The 9,523-nt window shown below is 40.0% G+C and overlaps 1 long non-coding RNA gene across 1 annotated transcript; it reads left to right on the forward strand.

Moving 5' to 3' along the window:
- Window positions 1-3,353: 3,353 nt before the first annotated feature.
- On the forward strand, window positions 3,354-4,795 carry LOC139160037 (uncharacterized). Its single transcript, XR_011557873.1, has 3 exons — window positions 3,354-3,373; window positions 4,546-4,572; window positions 4,742-4,795. It is a non-coding gene; the product is annotated as an uncharacterized lncRNA (long non-coding RNA).
- Window positions 4,796-9,523: the final 4,728 nt, after the last annotated feature.

The following is a 9,523-nucleotide window of genomic DNA, read 5'->3' on the forward strand; positions in this document are numbered from 1 at the left end:
CCCAGTGGGTCCCACTTTTAGAGAAAGCACTGAGATGTCATTTCCCATCTTGCACCAAGCCTTAATGACACGTTTGCATTCAGTATTTAGTTTTTACATCGAAACTGAGAGGCAGACTTCTTGGTAAATGTCTATAAAATTCTGTTGCTAATCCTGTTGCCAATCCCCATTTTAAAGGCAGATAAATTATAGACTAAATATAGAATACCAAAAAGACATCTGCTATTTGTTGACCTGCATTCTGATCAAACTTTGGAGAAAAAAACCCTGCATATATAAATAGTTGAGCTTGTGATTCATATGAAGCTCTCATCACTATTGCAAATTTTGTTAAAGCAGTTGTGATCTCATGCAACCGCACAAAAAGGGTACTGTGAGAAAGCAGCTTGTTTGGCAGATTGGCATTTGGGAACAAAGTGAGAACTTTTCCCACACACTAAATCAAAAACATTACCTCTAGAAATTGTTTTGAATATTTCGTGTCTGTTCTGCTATGAAAGAGAAAAATATTCTTTGAATTGAAAGGCTCTTCATGGGGAACATTCACAGCCAAGTACTATGATAGATCCATGATAGTTCAGCAGGTCCATGGTTACATCCCCTACACAGAAGGATTCACATTTTTTAAACCATGTTACTGTTGATGTTTCCTTTTACAATCTGTTAATGTTTTATTTCACTTAGTTACCAAGTATTGCCTTTAGGTAAGGCAAGCCACATATAAATAGAAAATGTGTTTCAGCAGACACTGAAGTCTGCAGGAGATACGCAGAAACTCCGCTGCTCTTGAGAGTGAACTATTAGGCCGATGGGAGATGGTCTTTTCCTGCATCATCTCCAGAGTTTACAAGGCAGTCTTGAGGCAGCTGCATTTGGCTACAGCTCTGTCTTTATAAAATCCATAGAACACTTATTTTAGTATGGTCTTTAGGGGCCCATGTTGTTATGGTTTAGATTTTAATTTACCAGTCACATTTTTCATTATTGTGTCTATTCGTCTAGATCTTTTAGGACAGAAATATTATTTATTTGCTTATCTTTTTATGTTACTTGTGTTCAACACTTGTCCTAAAGGAAAGGTAGCCAGATTTTAACATTGGTAAAGCAGGACACCATTGACCGGGGGTGTTTCTTGATTAAAAATTTGGTCTATATGGAGCAACAAAAAGTTTCATAGAACACGAAAATAGTATTGCAATATATATATTTTAATTTTAAGTACAATTTACAAATATAATACATTAAAAAGTTATGCATAGTATTATTTTATTCTTTGCCATATTTAATGCCATATAATGCTCGCTACTATTTCAGCCATTATTTTCTTCTTTATTTTCCTGTATGTTCTGGAACCTCAGAAAGAAAGCAGGTTTTTCAAGTTCCGTGCTAAGTAAAACTTCTTCCATATTTTTAATAGTTGTCATCCTGTTAGTTTCTGTTTCTTGCATTTTTGCCTCCATCTTTTCACTCTTCTCTTCTATTTCTTTTATTTTTGGCTCATTCTTTGATAATGTTTATTGAATAGACTCTATTTTCCCATCCATTTTGACTACTATATCCTCTACTCTTTTAATATTACCCCTCATATCTTACATGTTTCTGTCATCTTTTCATAATTTTGATTGATTGATTGCTGCATCCTTACCATGGATTGGAATGTAGTCGCTGAAGACATCGACATTTTACTACATTCCAATACAAAACTGGCAAAAAGCCAGTTTTAAATTAAATATTTTAAATATTTCCAGAATATAACTCCAATTAACCATATACTTCTATTATATTTATTTAAACTATTTAAAAAAAGAGTTGCTATGTGTCAGGTTTGTCTATTAATATCTCTGCCCCTCAAATATTGAATAGTTAATGTAATTAAAAATTAAAGATCTAATAATTAATAATAATAATAACAAGCAAGCAATCTATCACTACAGTAGGTAATAAAGCAAATCAATCAATAACAGTTCATTTACAAACCAATGTTAAATAAAGTAGCCAATAAATAGTTAAGTAATTTTGATTAATCAGGTTTGATCAGTATTAATATTAATTCTATATTTAATATGGAATCAATTGTAAATGAATATCAGAAGAGGAAAGAGAGAAATAGGAATTAGGATATACCTAGACAGTTTTACATTGATTATTAAATAAGATCAGTTTTGAACTCTTAATGTTATTAAGTTAGTTAAGAACCCAATTGTCTTCTAATTAATGTATCAGTCTGACCCAATCCTAAATTAATTCAACAATGTTCCTTATTGGTCATCAAGTTGCTTATAGTTCTAATCCGTTTATATCCAAATTAATAAACCCGCTGAGCTGGTGATACTCCCTTTATTTTCAGCGTGGGGCTTCCGGTTTGCCTAGTCACCTCTAAGTCTTCTGTTCTTTCAACTTGCACAAAACTTCATATACTGTACATGCAAAAACACCACCTTGCCCTTTGCTATTCAAACAGCTTGTCCGGAATGATTCCCAAGTAGGTCTAAATCTGGTATTAGGAGGAGGGAGTCTGTGGCTGGTCTCCTATCTCCGAGCTCTGATTTCCGATCTCCAATCACCCGTCCGCCACTTCAACTCTTTCTCCTCACCCATCTTCCAAGTCCTCACTGTTCCTGATGAAATGCAATGACTGCTGCGTTGCCCCTTGGAACTCCCGATCAAATCAAATACTGTACAATCAAATCAATCCAACCAGACAGCATCAAGGGCTCCTCTCTCCAAGTCATTCTACTATTACCACCTCTCACTCCGAACCTTTCCACAAATCCGCAATCCCCATCCGTTTTAGTCCCTTATTTGGCTTATTTTGGCTGTTATTTCCTGCTTCCCTTTTAAGTGTCAGGCAGCTGCATCAGCTGTGGTCCTGAGGCTATTTCTCGCTCTCTGGGGGATCACCTTAACGCCACAGATACACAGGAAGTTCTTCTTTAAGTTGTGGAGGCTCTCCAAGCTGCAACCAAAAAAGCTCAAAAGCAGAGAACAGCCCTGGAGTTCACTGGAGGCTGCCCTGCCATGATGCAATGTCAAGTTGGAAGTAAAAAAAATAATAATCAGGACTTTTTAAAAATGCTGCAGGATGTGGGACAAATTGTTAAAAATTGGGACTGTCCTGCCCAAAAGTGGGACATCTGGTCACCTTACCTAAAGGATCAGAGTAGAGGAATTAGAGGGCAAATATAATTTTAAAATTATGTGCTATTCTGGACACTGTCTCTCAAGTTTAGATTCCAATTATGGAAATAAAAATGTCAAGGCTGTTCTGCATTCTCACCTACTACTTTGTCTTCTAGTTTCCATTACTGATTTTGTGATGGAAAACAATTTGTTGACAAAATCAAGAGAAAAGATGAAACATCTCCAAAAGGAGGTAAGAGAAAACATTTGTTCATACGCTGTCACAGTAAATGCGTGATGGAACATATAGAAATTTTAGGCAGGTAGTTAGGTAGCTAGGTAGGGGATAGATAGGATAGATAGATAGCCAGGATAGATAGATAGATAGATAGATAGATAGATAGATAGATAGATAGATAGATAGATAGATAGATAGATAGATAGATACAGACAGTCAATCAGACAGACATATAGATAGAAAGAACAGTAGGTAGTTGGAGAAACACAGATAGACAGACATACAGAATATGAATTGTGATTTCTGTTTATCCTCAGTTGACCGTTTAGGTTTTTGTTTTGACCTTTGAAATACATAGTTAGCTTGCATTAGCAACCCAAGAAAGCCAGTTTGGTATCGTGGTTAAGGCATCACCCTGCGCACGCAGAGACCGACATTCCTTGCCCCACTTTAGGCACAAAGCCAAGTGGGTGACCCTGACCCAGTCACCTTTTCTTCCCCTAGAAAGGAGGCAACACCAAACCACTTCTGAAAAATCTTGTTAGGAAAACAGCAGGAACTCATCCAACCGAGAAGAAACTGGACTTTCCTTTTTCTTTGCTTGGTTTTTTTTTGAAAATTTTTAGACCGTAATCCAAGAAGTTTCTTCAGTTTTGGAAGAATAGTAAAATGTTATTTTTTTTTCAGTAGTGTGAATTTCCAGGCATGTGTCAAAGATTAGATGGCAGAGATATAGTTGGTACCCCAGATTTGAAGAGGAAACAATGTTTAACATCAACCCAAGTCATTTAGAATTGTTGATAGAAAAAATAGTGTCTCTAATCACCTTAGAATATAATTATGAGAAAAATGAAAATAAATGATTTTTTCACAATTGGTAATGGTTAATAATGCATGTGCAGCATATTTTATGTAGTATATATGTTCGCTTTATATTTCTATTGCATATATGAAATCCATACACACATCTATACAGACTAGTTTATTTGTAATTTCTGTGAAAGAATGGCAATTATCAGAGCTGATGCTAATTCTTGGTCGGTTCCTTCTTTGCTACATTAGCTAGTTTCCTTGGCCACATACAATACCAATAGCAGTGAAATAAAATTTAGATGATTCATAATTGTTTTGAACCACTGTGTTTTACATTTCCTAAAGAAATTAACTAAGACTATTTTTTTTTCTAGCCCAGCATAAAGTTGCGTTCCCATCAGGTAAGCAATCTAGTACATAAGGAACCTATTGAGTGTGCATGACTGAGACATAGTTCATATCATAAAAAGAGGGGGGAAAGCCCAGTGTGACTAATTGGGTAGTGAGGGGTAGCAAGTGGGCTGCTACGGAAATATATTCCTGACTTATGATCTATTTTGGCTTCTCTAGATTGTTCAGACAAAAGAACTTCTTAAGGAAAATAAGAAACTTTGCCAAGAAAAAAATGAAATTTGTGAAGACTTTGAAGAAAAGTTGAGGAGGTGAGAAAATTTTGGATAGCAACCCTGACTTTCTCATCGTTTCTTCAATATTTCAATTAGTTTTAATTTTAAACAAGTTTTACAATTTGAGTAAAAAAACCTAAGGGGGCTAACTTCACTCTGCTCTTGATATTTTACAGGAAAGAAGACGAGATTCAAAAAATAATAAAAGAAAATGAAAGTCTCAGCACAAAAATTAAAAAAGATGCCATCAAGAAAGTAGAGCTCCTCCAAGAAATTAATGAGTTGAAAGAAGAACTGCATAGGTGAGAAATGTTTATTTTTATTTTATTTATTTTATTTATTGGATTTATATGCCGCCCCTCTCTAAGGACTTGGGGTGGCTTACAACTTATAAAAACATATACAATACAAATACAATTGCAAATCCAATTAAATTAAAACTATAGAGGCAATCTAAAACCCTCAATTATATTAAAAATCAGTCATACCCATTCAAACAACAGCCATACAAACATTTGGTCGGCCAGGGGGACTGAGATCTAACTGCCCCAAGGCTGGTGGCATAAATGAAGGGGGGCAGAGCGAATCTCCAGGGGGAGCTGATTCAGAAGCCCCCACAGAAAAGGCTCTTCACCTACGCACCACCAAACGACATTGTCTAGTTGATGGGACCTGGAGAAGGCCAACTCTGTGGGACCTCACCAATTGCTGGGATTGATGCGGCAGAAGGCGGTCCCACAAGTACCGCCAAGTACCGATGCCATGTTTGGCTTTATAGGTCATTACCAACACTAATTGTGTCCAGAAACCAATCAGCAAACAATGCAATCCACGTAGTGTTGGAGAAAGAGGGGCATGTCTAGGAATGCCCATGACCATTTGCACGGCCACATTTTGCACAATTTTAATTTTCCAAACACTCTTTCTTCAAAGGTAGCCCCATGTAGAGAGCATTGCAGTAGTTGAATCTCAAGGTGATAAAGGCATGAGCGACTGTGAGTAGAGACTCACGGTCCAAATAAGGCCGCAACTGGTGCACCAGGCAAACGTGCCCCTTGCCAGAGCTGAAAGATGATGTTCTTTCCCCCCCAGAGTAATGGACCAGCAGATGGGAGTATCCTCTGAAAGCTTTCTGGGTCCATCAGGTGCCTGGGAAGGAATCCCCTAATCAATTCCATCTCCCTGCAGAGGAGGATTGAAGCCTTGAAATCAAGCCATAGCAGAAAATGATCTGACCATGACAAAGCCAACATATTTAAGACCCTTAATTTCAGATCATTGCTCAACTGCTCTGTGGGGAATACCATGTCAGGAGCATGCCCCCCTCATGAGTTGCACCCTAAATTACTTCGGTCAGGTCCATGGTTGCCATGGTGGCCATAAACTCCTGCACCAATCCAGAGGATTCTCCGAGCAACAGGTTAATGTCCACCAAGACAATAAGCTTGGGGAACTCCACTGCCAGCCCAGCTACCTCCTCGAGTAGCACAGGCAGGGCTGTTGACACGCAGCTGGGAGGCAGGTACATGAGCAACAAGCCCACCTGAACCCCTAGGTCCAACTTCACAAAGAGGGACTCACAATCCGTAATCTCAGGAGCAGCGAGCCTGCGTAGGCTGAAGGTCTTTTTCGCTATAATAGCCACTCATCCCACCTTCCCTGGGGTCGTGGCTGGTGCCACACCTGCAACCCAGCTGGGCACATTTCAGAGAGAGGGACTCCTCCTTCTGGGCCCAGCCAGATCTCAGTAACACATGTCAGGTCAGCCTCCTCATCTAGGAGTAAATCCTGGATGAGGGGAGCTTTATTTACAACTGACCTGGCATTGAATATCAACAGCCTGAGCCTATGGTTTGAGATTCACTTGTCGCCAGTACCCCGAGCTAAGCTCATGGGGCCGGAACAAGGGATTGCTTTCAAGCAGCGACCTCTTGTTCCTCGAGAGCAGCCTACCCCATGTCTCCCAACATATCTGCCTCTCCCCAGCAAAACCGGGATATTCTGGCCCTGTGCCACCCTAGATATGGGCTTCTCCACTCCTCCCGCCTCTATATTGCAAGAGGGCTAATATCTCTCTGGTCCTTATATTTTACAGGAAAATGGCAGTAATAGAAAAAATTACAACAGAAAAAGAAGAAATGAAAATTGAAATTGAAAAAACCACATTCCAAAAAATTGAAAATATTGATAAAAATGAGGAGCTCTGCCGAGAACACTACAAATTACAGTGGAGGTGAGAAATTTTTAGATAACCACCAGAAACTACAGAGGAAAGGCTTGTAAGTCTTCACATAGTTCATCAAATCTTTGCACAATCCTATTAAGTTCACCCTGTCTGTATGACATTCATAATTTCATAAGGTATTTTTAATGTGTATTTAATAAAAATTGAATAAAAAGGTTGATAATTCAAGTTAAAAAAAACCCTGGGGGCTAATTTCTCTCTGGTCTTCATTATTTGCAGGAACACACTGGAAATTTCAAAACTACAGAATGAAAAAGAAGAATTACAAATAAAAATTAATGAACTTTTTAAAGAAAATAAGAAACTTTGCGAAGAAAAAACTGAAATGTATAAGGAGTTTGAAGAAAGCTTCAGGAGTTGTTTGCGTTTGCGTCGAGGCTTGTAGACCAGTGATGGGCAACCTTTTGAGCTTATTGTGTCAAAATTTGCCAAAAAACCGAGCATAACTCGGGTGGTGTGTCACCTTGAGGAAAAAAACATAATTTTGTGCTAAAAGTGTCTGGTAACCGATTCCAGGCACTCCAAATTTCCCGTTCATAGTGGCACTCCTCTTGATTCTCCAAGCGGCACCTTTCTACATTCTCAAGCTTTGACCTCAAGTCAACAAACAAGCTTCTCCGAGTCTTATTTTCACTTTGTGGAATAGTCCCCGGACTCTTTTTAAAAAAAAAAAAACTCCTGCAGGAGAGGTAGGGGCGCCCTTGCCCCAAAGACTCACTGAAACGGTGAATTCTCACGTGAATTGCAGGTTATTTCCAGAAGCCTGAGACAGATATCCTTGCAAAGGTTTGACAGAAAAAGCAAGCAAAGAGCAAACTTCAAAAGAAGGGAAATGACGGGAGGGAAGGAGGAGACGAAAGGAGGAAGGGAGGGAGCAGAGGGGAAAAGGAAGGAAGGAAGGAAGGAGAGAGAGAGAAAGAATGGTAAGAAGGAAGGAAGACAGAAAGAAAGAGGGAGAGAGAAAGAGGGAGAGAAAGAAAGGAAAGAAAGAAAGATGGTAAGAAGTTAGATAGAAAGAAAAAGAGAGAGAGATGGAAAAATGAAGGAGGGAAGGACGGAAGAGAGAATGAAAGAGAAAAAAGAAGTAAGGAAGGAAAGAAAGAAAAAGAAGGAAGGAAGGAAGGAGAGAGAGAAAAAAGAAAGGTAAGAAGGAAGGAAGATAGAAAGAAACAAAGTGGGAGAGAGAGAAAGAGAGAGAAACAAAGGAAAGAAAGAAAGATGGTAGGAAGACAGAAAGAAAGAGACAGAGAGAGAAGGAAGGAGAGAGAGAGAGAAAGAAAGAGAAAAAGAGAGAATGAAAGAAAGAAAAAAGAAGAAAGAAAGAAAGATCCCATGGGCTTTGAAAAGGGGGGGCACGTCGAAGGGCAGCCCAGCCTATCTCTTTCCGGTGAGAAGCGGGAATAGCCCAAGGAGCAAGGCCCTCTCCAGCCTGTGCCCAGCTGAAGCTGCGGGAAGAAAGCAAAGGCCACTCCGCCAGTTGCCTCCGTTGCCCAATTCCTGGCATAGAAAATCGAACAGAGGGAGGGGGAGCTTCATCCGGAAGAGCGAATGGAAGAGCTACGGGAACTTCCCCCCCCACACACGCGGGCGCCCCAAATCCCTCCATGTTTGAAATTTCTGAACCGCAGTTGGTTCGAAGATTTAAAATCCGGTCGAGGTCGACCTGGATCTCGAGAAGTCCCACGTTTTGTGCAACATCTGACGGCCCTCTTTCACCTACCCACCCCCAACATTGGGAAGCTGCGCGTTCCCCGTAATGTCTGATGGTGGAGACTTAACGATCCCCGAGAGACAGTAAGACAAAAGGCGGCAACTTCGTTCTTAGAAGACCCATTTTCTGTGCGAGCGATGAATGGGATCGTAATGCCATCTGCTGGACAAACCGCAGTATTGCTCCCTCGGAAACGAGTAGAAAAACCCCTTCGGCCCAGCTCCGTTCCCGGAAGGGGCTCTTTGGAAGGAACAGGTTTCATTGTAATGGAAAGAATCGGCTCACTCAATGAAAGAGAACACGAAGCAACGATATTTCTTCCTCTGGAAAAATGGACACCTGACTTCCTTAGTGGCCGCATGTCACTGAAAATGGCTACGCGTGTCAGTGCTGACACGCGTGTCATAGGTTCGCCATCACTGGTGTAGACGCTCCGCTGAACTCTGAATGCTCCTCAAATGAAAAAAATAAACTTTGGATTTTAAACCCCATTGAACCTCTTGGAGTCTCAAATAAACTGGACTAAGTAAAAAGCTAAAACTTTGGAACCTGGAAGCTAGGAGCCAGATGCGTCCGATAGCAGAAGCTTTGTTTAAGGGAAACATTCGTTTCAGCTGGCAATATCCGGCAATTATAATGGTCTTTCGAGAGGGGAAAATGTACCGAGCAAAGTCGTTGGAGGAAGGGAAGGAAATGCTGGGAAAACTTGGTTTGAATCCGGATTTAAAGCAACAGGCAGAAAAAGCAACAGAGGCGATTGAAGAGGGGGG

The sequence above is a fragment of the Erythrolamprus reginae genome, chromosome 1 (genome assembly GCF_031021105.1).
Source record: "Erythrolamprus reginae isolate rEryReg1 chromosome 1, rEryReg1.hap1, whole genome shotgun sequence".
Lineage (NCBI taxonomy): Eukaryota > Metazoa > Chordata > Lepidosauria > Squamata > Dipsadidae > Erythrolamprus > Erythrolamprus reginae.